Source organism: Nerophis lumbriciformis, linkage group LG01, assembly GCF_033978685.3.
Source record: "Nerophis lumbriciformis linkage group LG01, RoL_Nlum_v2.1, whole genome shotgun sequence".
Lineage (NCBI taxonomy): Eukaryota > Metazoa > Chordata > Actinopteri > Syngnathiformes > Syngnathidae > Nerophis > Nerophis lumbriciformis.
Genome location: NC_084548.2, coordinates 24148729 through 24161952, shown reverse-complemented (window position 1 = coordinate 24161952; position 13224 = coordinate 24148729). Strand labels below are relative to the sequence as shown.

Here is a 13224-nt window from a genome sequence, read left to right as displayed (position 1 = left end):
CAACCTACAACGGCATAACTAAGCGATGTCCAGGACATGCTTGAATCAGCCTAGCCTTTTTTTAAAAAAATCTAGCTTCATCAAAAATTTTACTTTTAGGTCTACTGTCAATTAGAGGACAATAGTTCACAGGAGAGGAGCCTAATAGTTAAAGGCTGCAGCACTTAAGGCTAAGGATGGAGGGATTCGCTAATTACAACAATAGAGATATAATAACAATTGAATGATTGTAGACTGCAAAAGGATTACAGACTCACGGAAAGATAATATAATGCAACGAATGCAAAGATAAAGCTAAAAAAAAAGTGATTTCAGAGATGAACATGAATGAAAATCAAGGAAATTGAAGGAGACTAAAGCATAGCAGTGGGATAAAGTGATGTCAAAAGATTACAGAGCAGATGAGGAAATAAATCAAGACGTTAACAGCGCTTTCAAATAAGATCAAGAATGAGATGATGCAGACTTCAAAAGAGATTTCAGATCAAAAAGGAGATCTAGTTTCAGAGGGCAGCAAGCAAGATGAGGTTTTTGAGGAATTAAAAAAGACAGTTGAAGGAAGCCAACAGACTCAGAGTATCGCCAAGGAACTGAGAGATGACATCACCATAAACCAGACAGCCCTCAAGGAGCGGAAGGAAGAAAAAAGTAAGTGTCAGATTAAAAGATAAATGATATGTTCCTTTGTGTAGTATAAATGGTTGCTGGTCGCATTGGGAAATAAATGAATGTTTGTGTCGATAATATTCTCCAAATCTAGCCAATTATGGTCAGTGTAGTGAAAGGTTTCCAATTTTAGATCCTCAACAGTCCTCTGTATTGTAGTAGTTTGTTCTCAGATATAAATAAATGAGTTACATTAGACTTTGTCATTCTGTATTTGTATGTTGTGTATTTTTAACCCTTACTGTTTTAGTTGGAGGAAGTTAGAAATGTTTCTAATTCCAAATCTAATTGTGTTGTGATGTTGATGCCCATAGCAAAAATGTGCTTGCTCATCTGTTGCTTAATCTCGTATCTTGAGAACATTTTGAGCTTCTCATATCTGTCTAATTCTGTGATCAATTGTTTCTCTTTTATTGCTCCTAAGGGACCCTTAGGAGCAATAAATAAGCTAAAAAGAGACAAGACATCACTGAGACAAAGGAGGTTGAGTTGAGACAACCATTTGAGCAATATTTGAGAAGTGGGATACACTGAGGAGAGCTCATATATGTATGCCACTGATCTCAATTATGTCTCATTTATTTTGAAGGAGAATTAAAGAGAAAGAAATGAGATGTATGAGCAATAAAAGAGATCTTATGTATGTCTCTTTCATGACTTGATTATTTCTCTTAAATGTCTTAACAAAGCCATCATATCTCAAATTTGAGAATAATGAGAACAAATTGAGAGTGCAATTTAAATATTCGTTATCTGACTTAATTAGAAATAACACAAAAATAAATACTCAAATATTGAGCGGTGTATCACTTTATTTGGCTACACACAAATACAAAATATAAGATATAAAAATAGATTAAATACAACAATTTAAATGTAGTTAATTAGTGCATACATAATGTACATATTGACATTCACAATAATTAAAACAATATACAAAAAATACAACAAATACAAAACTAAGTACTCACTTTTGTTGTTGTGAAAAAGTCCGGTGTAGTTTTTTTTAACTCCTTGTTGAGCAAACCATGTACCGTAGTTAAAAAAAACACCTGACTTAATCTCAGTAAGAAGGTGAGTAAATGACTAAATTTCCATTTTGGAAATACATTTATAAAATTGTAACCGTGGTGTTTGGAACTGGTCTACATATAAAAAATAATCACACATTGAACACCAAGGATACTTAACATTTTTTACCTCAGGGCCCGACCAACTTTTCCACTACAGAGGGGTCTGGGACCCACTCAAATACAAACACTGAATTAGTCATCTTACACTAAAGTGTATTGCAACTGAGTACCATTGCGGCCCATATGGACGGACCACAGCTAAGAAACAGATATTTATTGGCGGCCCCCAAGGGGTATTCGCAACCAAACAGTGGGACCCAGCCCTATGATTAAGAAACACTGTTGTAAACAATAGAACAGCCTCCTGCGATAACAATACAACATTTGGTACATAAATGATCATTAAAACATTTTGAAATTGGTTACAAAAGCTACTAATATACCTGATTATGTAAGCAGTAACATACTGCGTCATTTCCGTTTTTTATTTGGAAACAGCTTTGTACTGTGAAGGGATATTAGCCGCTAGCTTGTTAGTGAGGTTGCATCAGTGCCAAATTTGCGAGACACAGCCCAGCTCAATATGCATTGTCACAGTATAACGTGGTACTAAAAGCTACATCATAGGGCATTTTTATACAATATATACTGCGCAACCCCAGACCAAAATATCAACATGTTTACAAAGGAAACATCCTACCCCAGAATGAACTTGGCAGGTACAAGGGCCTACTTAAAACCTGCTCTTGCCCGACATTTGTTTACCAAAGCTTGCTTGAGCTTGGCCTCCTCAATATTGTCCCAATCAGAAAGGGTACCGCATCTCAAGACATACGCTGTAAGGCAAGAACATAATAATCAGGCATTCGTAATTTTGCCACATCCAAGTTTCTACAGGTATCAAATCTATGCAATGCAATAATAATAATGCAAATCTAATTTAATGCTTTTTAACGCCATTTTTTTGGTACTTAAAAAAATGTAATGCCCATGTGCGACTGCATATGGTTATTATATATAGTCAAAAGCCTACAATTATCTGTATACACACAGTTGTAAGCATTAGACAAGTTAATTAGTTGAAAAGTTTAGATTAACTGTTACTCTCTCGTGTATTAGAATTGGCTTACAAAACTGTTTAATTGGAGAATGTATTTTTATTTATTTATTTTTCTGGAGTAGCATCTAGTGTTTTGACTGTGTGCATGGCAGTAGAATGGCCAATTAAAGGTTCCGTCCATCAAAAAAATTCAAGGAGAACTGCACTTAAGCCCTCTAAACAAACATCCAATTCTGCATCAGATGATCAATATAATATACCCATAAGCCATTTTTTAGTTGTGTCTGTTTAAAACATGCTGTAAATATATATATATATATTCTCTGAAAATATGTCTTATAATAGCCACAAACTGGAGGATACCATTTTACAATTACAATTTGTTTTAAAATAATTAAAAGGTTTTATAGAATAATAAATGAACATCATACTAGGATTGCAAATTATGCATGTTTTTGGACATGGATGATCGATTTAAACATTTTAGAAAAATACACAACGGTATTTGGAAAAATGCCAATAAAATGCATTAAAAAAAAGCTATGTCAATTATATTAATTTGCCGATATTGAATATATTGTATTTTACACCCTCTCTGTTGTTTAAAATGTTTACAGTAAATAGCAAGTTATGTATCAAGTATCCAGCAGCTGAAGGAACTCGTATTAATTTATTGTGGGAACGTCAGAATAAAAGAGTTGTGGTCTGCTGTGAAAATTGCCTTGTTTGTCCATCCTAAGCCATAACTTGAGGCTCCTGCGTCACGACAGTTGCTAATGTTAGCCAAGTTAGCTCATATGTGTTGAAGTGGAGGTGATTGAAATAAACGAGTCGTGTATGAAAAAAGCTCAGCTTCCCCATTATCCTGACATGATGTCACAGTTAAGGACTACACGCCTACAGTGACCAAAGAATGGAAAAGTTTAGGCACCCAGAGCAGTTTCATTGTGCCGTATTGAGGCAGTGCTTTTGTCGCATTCCCACCTTACAATACCTCCTGTATGCAGTTTGGCAGCTTCAGCTAAAAGAATAAACACACACACAGACAGATGTAGCAATTTCGAGGTTCTTAAGTTAATTTAAATTTTAAAATTTTTTTTTCCGTTTGACATATTGACTATCGGCCATGTCCTACAATTGTATTACATTTTTTAAATGCCTCTGGACAACGCTTTTAATGCTTTTTATTGCCATGTAAGGCCTTAATTTACACAAAATCCATTTAATGACTTCATGCCTTGTGGAAACCCTGCACATACAGTACATTAATACACACAACCACACTTCAAGTTGATGGACATAACACTATATTGCTTATCACAATGCTAGTTTTTTGGCCAATCACAAACTGTAATTATGTAACATTCAGTTATGCTTCTCGTGTGCTATAATCGATAAGGGATCAAACATTCTCGTATTGAACTTCTATTTAATTATTGTCACACAATTTTGGCCTGAAAACACCCTCAGTTTGGGAAAACTTACTTAGGATTTCTTCAACTTTTTTCCGGTCAAGGATGCGCTTTCCTGTTCCTGCAGGTTTGTTTCCAGGGCGACCAAAAGCGACAGCATTTTGACACTCCTCAACTGTAAAAAAGTGGTCAAAAAGTGCGTGGAATAAACGCATGCAATTGGGCTTTGAAGCATGACTCATGGCAGCAAGGCGGAACGAGGACATGAATACGCCGCTCTCAGGAAAGAGCTCCTGTTGGCCCGATTGTTGAGAAGGGCCGTCGCTGTATTTGTCACTAACGAGGTCGCAGAGAGTTTGGAGTACTCTGACTTGGTCCGGATCTGAAAGGGAAAAAATAGCACAAACAATACCCGAATGAGAAAATAATGTGTTCAAGGCCAAATCACAAATTTACGTAAACAAAATAATCACATCATGAATAAATTAGCATGAATTACCTGCCTATTTTCAAGAGGACTTCTTCGATTTGTTGCTTTTCTCGCAGGATTTTTTCGAACTCCTCCCAACATCCATCACATGGCGTCCATGATTTTTCTCCCTGCGGTCGATATGAGATAGTGTCCTCGACAGATGGGTTGCCTGCATCTCTCCTGTCAAAAGAGATGAGAAATACTGAACTACAAAAAAATTACTGAAATGACCCACATTTTAACCTCCAGCGGCCAAAGTGGACCTTAGTCTATGTACAGTGAGGAGAACAAGTATTTAATAGACTGAAAAATATAAAACAAAACAAAAAATCACATTGTATGTTTTCAGGTAATTTGCATTTTTTTCCATGGAATTGATCACCTAGAAACCTCTTTTGGGAGTATATTTGAAGTATCAAATATGGATATCATGCAAAAAGATGCACATTAATTACTTTAAAAAAAAATCATACAATGTGATTTTATGGATTTTTGTTTTGGATTCTATCACTTACAATTGAAGTGTACCTATAATGATAATAATAATAATAATAATAATAATAATAATAATAAAAGTAACAGATCTCAAACTACAAAATCAGCCGTCTATAAATGATTTGTTCTCCTCACTCTATGATGGACGTACCAATAATGAAAATAAATGTATCATGACCAAAATTGACCATATCTACAATCATTCAGTACAGTACTCCTAAACAAAAACATTTCACATCAAAGACAAAGGAACTGGACCAATACTGAAGATGAAATCTTCTTGACTGCAAGGAAATAGACAACTCACTTAGTCAACAATACCAACAGATTATGACAGATTTTACAATATTAAGTTATACATAACATTGACTATCACCAAAAAGTTATCACTTTATATATCTCAGGATTATTTATGAAATGTACAATTAAGTATTAACTGTCAAACCAGTACTTATATTTGGATTAAAAAATGTTTTTAAACTATGGCATATTGAGATTTCCGCCATACCTACTTTCTTTAAGTACAGGCATGTGAGCACCCTTTGACAAAAGAGGAACATTTACAAAAAAGAGGAACATTTCTATCTGCACGTAGTGCTCCCACGCAAGCCCGGAAAATATTTTTTTAAGAATCAATACTACATAGCCCTGGGCCAATAAAACAATAAATATATATCGCAATAGACACATAATGATATAAATATTAAATGCGTTCGATAAAATATTTGAGCAAGCAAGATTCGCTACATGAGGTCACCCGCGCTTTGGGAACCCAGGAAACAGAAAACAGGAAGTGTCACTGAGCAATGGGAGGGACATGCTATAACAGACAATCAGTTAACAATATTTACTGAGCAATGGAAGGGATACGCCAACAGCCAATCACGTAACAGTATCAACAACAAGTAAGCTAGCTCGATGATGCTAATTATGCTAACTAGCAAGCTTGTTTTGGTTTCCCTGTCCTGAAATTCAGTGCGGCGTTTAGGCAAGAGCAACAGCAAGTACCTGCGGCCGAGGCGAGCGTTCCATAAATTTTGTTTGGATCCTATTTTTTGATATTGTTTACTTAATTCATCCATGGAACTTTTGTTATTGTTGAAAGCTCCGGATCGGACAGGTTTTCTCGGGACACATTTCTGGTGTTGTGTGTTGCTCCGAGAACCCACCGGTGTTTAGTTAATGCTCGATTGCTGATAAGAAAGCAAAGTTCTGTTTTTTGACACTCATCCTTCAACTCCCATCCTTACACTACTTTTATTTATATTTTTATATATTTTAATTTATATTTAATTTTTAAAAATGCGGAATTTATATTTTGATGTGAAACTGAATGTTTAAAAACTTAGATTTCTTCTGTTAAGAAAGTATATATTGTGTAACTATTTTTTTCCTCAATAAAACTTGTTTATAAGATTTCAGTGTGTGTTCAAGTACTTCTTGAGCACATTTATCAATACTGTGATAACAATTGTAACCATGACATGAAATGTTAATTTTTTTTACTCCCTAGTTTTTACACATGAGATTGTAGAGTGGACATTTACACTCTATGAACATTTTGACCATGATTAAAAAGTAATAAAATGATGGCAAATAATTGTTTTCAGGGTCCACAAGTTCAGAACTTTTAATCCTGAAATCAAAGTGGATACAGATGTTGGGGTTTTGGCAATGAAATACATTAAATATTTGTATTTGTCATTCACATACTATTTACTGAAACAATTATTTGATGGCAGATAAAATAATATTTCAGTTAATGCTGTTTTTTTGGTTTGGAAATTCACCAAATTTGATTTTATAAAGATGAAAAGTTTTGAACTTGTAGCCCCATAGGCATGAGGTAATAAATGTCAATCTTACCCATAGGGTGGTGGTGGTGGTCCAACAGTGTTGCTGCCTGTTACAAGTCCCCCGTCACTTTTCCTGAAATATATTCAACAGTTGCCCTATAAATTTACCATCTGACCACTTTGCTAAAACAGAATCTCCTGTTCTAAGATCTAAGATCTGCACAGGAGCTTCATCTCTTGACAAAATGTCTGCTCCAGTAAAGATTTTGCCGGTATAACCGTCCTCCCATCTGACGAAGGCCAAACACCCTGAAAGAGAGAGTGCAAAAGAGAAAGTGTTTAACATTTTTTATTTGAGTATAAAAATTTGGACTGGTATTTGTCACCTCATTTGGACAACAATGTTATGATTATTCCCTCTCCCCATCCCTATATGCATTTTAAAGCATATGCAGTAGGGTGAGCTTGCCCATCGCTGTCTTAGAGGTGTGTGGCCTCATTACAATTAGGGTACTGTTACTAACCTTCTTGGGGCGACTTTTCCAAGGTGGCATTCTCAGCTGTTCTTTAAATACTAAACAAACTAATAAAGTCCTTTTTCCAGTTTGTTAGCTACATGTAACACGGCAATTTGGCTTAACCGTAGTCCGCTTTGCCACACATACAGAGACTTACCAGATTGCTCATTTAGGGGAGGAGAATTATGCAGGTCCTTCATTTTCTTTGTGGGAACTCTTAACCTCTTATGTTGTCATTTTCTTTTTGTCCATCCTGTTAATGAAAAAATAAATTTTGTATCACAAATTGGGGATAGGTTAATTGGCAACAATAAATTGACGCGAGTGTGTGAATGTTGTCTTGTCGATCTGTGTTGACTTGTCCAGGGTGCCTTCCGCCGTAGCGCAGTTGGGATAGGCTCCAGCACCCCCCACGACACGGAAGGGAAAAGCAGTAGAAAATAGATAGATGGATGGAACTATAATATAAATGGAAAGTATTTACATATATGGGGTCACTTCATATGGATGTTAACTTTTTGGGTAAATCATATTTAACTTCTGTCAAAAACAAGTAAACAAAATGATTGTTTATGATCGTTCTGGTTATAGTAAAAAAAAACTCAACCCAGACAGTTTAATTCTTATTTTAATTCTTATCTATTTTGGGGTGCGGGGGGCTTGATGGCACCTTTTTATAATAGGGTACATATTAATAAAGTTATGGCATTTTTAACAAAAAAGGTCATGAATAAAATATTGAGCCCCAATGACTTTGTATTGAAGAGGTTGACCATAAATTAGTGCATTTTGACCAGGTGGGTGGCAGGGCTCTCCCTTAGAGATAGGGTGAGAAGCTCTGTCATCCGGGGGGAGCTCAAAGTAAAGCCGCTGCTCCTCCACATCGAGAGGAGCCAGATGAGGTGGTTCGGGCATCTGGTCAGGATCCCACCCGATCGCCTCCCTCGGGAGGTGTTTAGGGCACGTCCGACCGGTAGGAGGCCACGGGAAAGACCCAGGACACGTTGGGAAGACTATGTCTCCCGGCTGGCCTGGGAACGCCTCGGGATCCCCCGGGAGGAGCTGGACGAAGTGGCTGGGGAGAGGGAAGTCTGGGCTTCCCTGCTTAGGCTGCTGCCCCCGCGACCCGACCTCGGATAAGCGGAAGAAGATGGATGGATGGATGGATGACCAGGTTAAGACAATCATAACTTATTAAACATGTATCACAGGAAAATTATTCTTATATTACGTAACTCGTAAGAGGTTCCGCAGCCTCCGAAGCAGAACCTCCAGGTTCTGTAACAGCTTCTTCCCTCAGGCCGTAAGGCTCTTGAACGCATCATAATGAAATTATCCCCTCAACTCCCCCCAAAATGGATTAACTCGCTGGAATAAAAAAGACAATATAACATACATCCATAAACGTGGACGCATGTGAAAAAGTGCAATATATTTATCTGTACAATAACCTATTTATTTATTTATATATGCACCTTATTGCTTTTTTATCCCGCACTACCATTAGCTTATGTAACACAATTTCGTTCCTATTTGTACTGTAAAGTTCAAATTTGAATGACAATAAAAAGGAAGTCTACGTCTAACTAGTCTTAACAAGACCTGTCTGATAATGCTAGTTTCATTTAAATGAATGAATGTTTCAAATTGTACACACATAGCTACTTTATTTTTCAATATACAGTATATGCAGTTTATATGATCAATAGCGTGATACAATACATACTGGCCACTGCCAGCTAGTAAGCAAATGTACTGCTGCTTTCAAAATGGCGGGGCACATTTGTTAATCATTGAACACTTTTGGATGTCATCTCTTATTTATTACAACTAGCCAGCCATACCAATAAAATTATTTGTCGATTGTTACTTTACCTACAACAGTATTATAAAAATGTTTAAAGTCAAACCCCCAAATTAATATGCACTGTATAATCTAATTGTGAAGGTCATTATATATACTAACATTACTTGCTGGGCAGACGACATTAGCGTTACCGCAACCTCTGAAAGGACCACTCGTTGTCACAACAGTTAAATATTTTCACTTCACAACATTACATGGTTAACCAACTAAAAAATATTAGGATACTTACCTCTCCAAGTCTTCTGTCACAAGCGTTGCGGTTGTCGTTTCCAAAACCTTCCCGCTTCTTCTTCTCTTTCTTCTTCTTCCTCGTTTTCGTTCGAGGTCGGCGCACACAACGTTAAAATGTTACGCCACCTACTGTTTTCCCGCTTCTTCTTCTTCTGACGTTGATGGCAAACAACGCGTCATGTCCGCCGCTGTCTGATAGAAGGCGTGAATTTTCTGAATTGCCTTCCTTTGAAAGTTACACATAGCCAAAAATGGCTATTTTCAGATGGACATATAAGGAGAAAATCAACTTTATCTAAATTTTGAGATGTGGATCTGTCTCATCAACATTCTCGCGAGATTTGGCACGGCGCCCCATGAATCTGTCCAATCATATTTGCTCTTCCTGGAAAACACGCATGCGCATTTAGTGGGCGAATGTGACTTGTATCGATTGGAGGAAACAATTCAGCATCGAAGGAATAACGACTGAAAGTAAGTAATACCATTTATTGTTTTTGTTTTGGTATTTAAATTACTTTAACACACACGAGTTATTATTCATCAAACTAATGTAACGTCACTGTGTTACGAAAATAGAGCTATAAATGCCGCATTCAACGGCGCAACCACCTTGCTCGAAGCTATGATACTTACCTCCACCGAGGCATCGCAAGTGATAAGATACACTTTATACATCCCATAGTGAAATAACAATGATAGAAATAAATGTACAGAGAACATTGGAAGTGGAACAATATAAATTACTGAACATACACTGCTTCAACATAATATAGAGTTTTACATTTACAAGAAGTTCCACTGTGTATTCCAGCAACCTTTGTCTGTATTTACATAGTATTGGAGTGTCAAAATGACAAAACGAAAACCTGCAAAACGATGGAGAAGAACCGGTAAAGAAGTCGACTCAAATAAACGATCAAGAAGGACTGTACAATTGGTGAGTAGACTGGCATAGTGGTGGTGCATTAAACTGGCAGCAGATATAATATGTGATACTTTATTTTTCTTCCTGCAGCCACCAATGTGAATGTGGAGACTGATGAGCAATGTCTAAGTAAGTTATATGTATATGTGTGTTCTTTGTTTATGTGAATTAGTTCTGATTGAGATTTACAGACCAGATAGATGGATAAAAAGCTGTCCACAGTTTGTCAGGAACAAGCATGGAAATATTGCTTTCTTTTACCCTGATTACAGTAGCACATATATGAAGAATGAAACTTGAAATATGAGTTGTCTCAGCATGTGTAATTAATCTTCTTTGAACCTTTCATCTTCAAGTTAAGGCTGGTAGGTAAACATCAAGTCATGATTAGGGATGTAACACTATCAAAATGTCATGGTATTATATCGTCCCAGTGTTAAAGCCACAGTAAGATATTGTTACAAACATGTCAACGTGTGTTAAATGAAGTGGCAGGAATGTTTAGGATAAACACACTTACTGTAATTGAATACAAACAAAATGTTCATATGTTGTAGTCCTATTTATTATTATAAACAGGTATTTTAAGTGCAAAGGAATGGTGCAAAATCATCCAGAATTTTAAGTAACACACATATTTTAGTTTAATCTAACACAGCAGTTATAGGCACAGAAATATTTCACAGCAACAATTCCTCCGAGCTACGAAGCACAAACGTTCCCGTCACTCCTGCACACTTCCTCTTTTTCGCCCCTATATAATGTCCCATGTTTGAACTTTGTTGTTCCACACTACGCGGGATATCATGGGAGATCGAGTTTACTTCTCAGATCAGCCCACTTAATATTGTCAGAAAAAAACACACTGACGGGAGTTCTCGTTTGATAGCGTCACACATCACGGCATTATTGTGAGAATTTTGAAACCAAAATAACGCAATATTTACAATAATGTTGCATCCCTCGTCAAGATCCTTTCTCATAGGTTTGGTTTGCTGCTGTGTATTTACTAATCATTGGCATTGTTTATCACTGAAGTTCCACACTTTCTTTTTATAGTGCGTGTTGTATTGCGATGAGTTACATTTAATACTGTGGATTATGTGTTACCACAAACACAGAAGATACGTAAACTTGAACTACAATGCGATCAAGATGTGGGAAAAAAGTAAATGCATTCCATTAGCTAGATTTGTATAATGTGTTCAATTTATGTCAACTTGCTTCTTGTTTCGCAATTTTCTTCTTTTCTTTTAATTATTTTAATTTTTAGAGTTTTTTGGTTCCTCTTCTTTGTGTCAGGAGGTAGCAGCAGGGGAACAGAAGGAGCCCAAAACACTGCTCTTCATATGGAACACATCCAACCTCCAGGTGTCCATGCAGGATGTACCGCTCTGGAACATCAAGCCTCTCCCTACTCGCCAGGTACACCCACCGTCTTCTGTGTCTAACTAATGTTTTGCTGTGAATTTTGTCACAAAGCATATCCTGCTAAAATATGACAAACTTTTGAGTGTAAGAATGTGAGCGATATGCTGAGATGTTATACGCTTTGCCTTGTGACAAAATGTTATAAAAAAACCTTTAATGATTTTTATTCTATTTTAATTTCAGCACATGAAAATATTTCTACTTTTGACTCTATCAAAGACAATGGAAAACCATTTTCCAGATCAGCCCTCATAGATCCTCCTGATGGCCTAACAACTGAACTACATGTCGATGCTGAGTATGATCCATCTCAATCATTTGAGGAATCTCTCCCTGATATGGGGGATTGGATGTACAATGACGGACATACGTTTAATGAAGGATTTGAAGATAGTTTGAGTGAGGAGTGTGCAGAAGAGTCAAATATCAAGGACACAACAGACAAACCATTATATGACAATGCATCAGTAACCGTGGCAGAGTGCCTTCTGATCATCATGGCTTATGAAAACTGTCATAAAGTCACTATAAGGCCCTATAAGCGATTTGCTGAAAATGTTCAAGTTGCTTTGTCCCGATAGTCTGAATGCAGACTGCTTAAACAGTGTGCAGAAGTTCAAAAACTTTCTTTTATCCCGCTCTGCATCATCGCCTATTTTATTACATAAATACTGCAGTAATTGTTTTGGGCCATTAGAAAGTAAACAAATAAAATGTCTGTCTTGTGGGACCAGTGTGTCAGAAGAAAGATCCTCATCCTTTATAGAGGTTCCATTTAAGGCTCACATTGTTGTGTTTACTGAGAGGGGGTGACGGCAAACAGACACCAGGGGGCGGTATATACAATTATTTATTATATATATATAGTCAACATATATATATATATATAAATAATAATAAACAATATTACTAAACTAAGGAAATGGAGTGTGAACTAGAATACAAAAGGGAATGGTGTAAGACTATGTGTAGAATTTAACTGAAGTGAGTGTTACCAACGTGTTGAACGAGATACGCGGAAGTCCAGGGGGCAGGCAGCTGATCAGGGGCGAGAGCGAGGCGTCAGAATCCAGGGGCGAGCAAGAGGTCGAGGAACGAAGGAAGCAGTCGGAGTCCAGAGGGAGATCCAGGGGAAATTGAGACGCAGGCGACGGAGGGTACTGCGGGGACACGGGAGAAGACAAGGGACAAATCAAGGCACGGAGAGGAAACACGAATATAGTAAGAGCGCATAAGGCTTACGGTACACCATGAGAAAGCTAAGTTCCCGCGACG

The 13224-nt window shown here is 37.0% G+C and overlaps 2 long non-coding RNA genes across 5 annotated transcripts; one reads left to right on the top strand and one right to left on the bottom strand.

Moving 5' to 3' along the window:
• Positions 1-1494: 1494 nt before the first annotated feature.
• Positions 1495-9730, bottom strand: LOC133617688 (uncharacterized). Of its 4 annotated transcripts, XR_009817057.2 has the most exons (6): positions 9589-9730; positions 7650-7745; positions 7045-7283; positions 4711-4863; positions 4285-4593; positions 1495-2575 (listed from the first exon to the last, which is right to left on the bottom strand). It is a non-coding gene; the product is annotated as an uncharacterized lncRNA (long non-coding RNA). The 4 variants fall into 4 exon arrangements; XR_009817056.2 differs by having other exon boundaries at positions 7045-7745; XR_009817054.1 differs by having other exon boundaries at positions 7650-9674.
• A 272-nt stretch (positions 9731-10002) lies between these two features.
• LOC133617697 (uncharacterized) lies at positions 10003-12694 on the top strand. The gene is made up of 5 exons (XR_009817060.2): positions 10003-10064; positions 10429-10530; positions 10609-10647; positions 11821-11943; positions 12133-12694. It is a non-coding gene; the product is annotated as an uncharacterized lncRNA (long non-coding RNA).
• Positions 12695-13224: the final 530 nt, after the last annotated feature.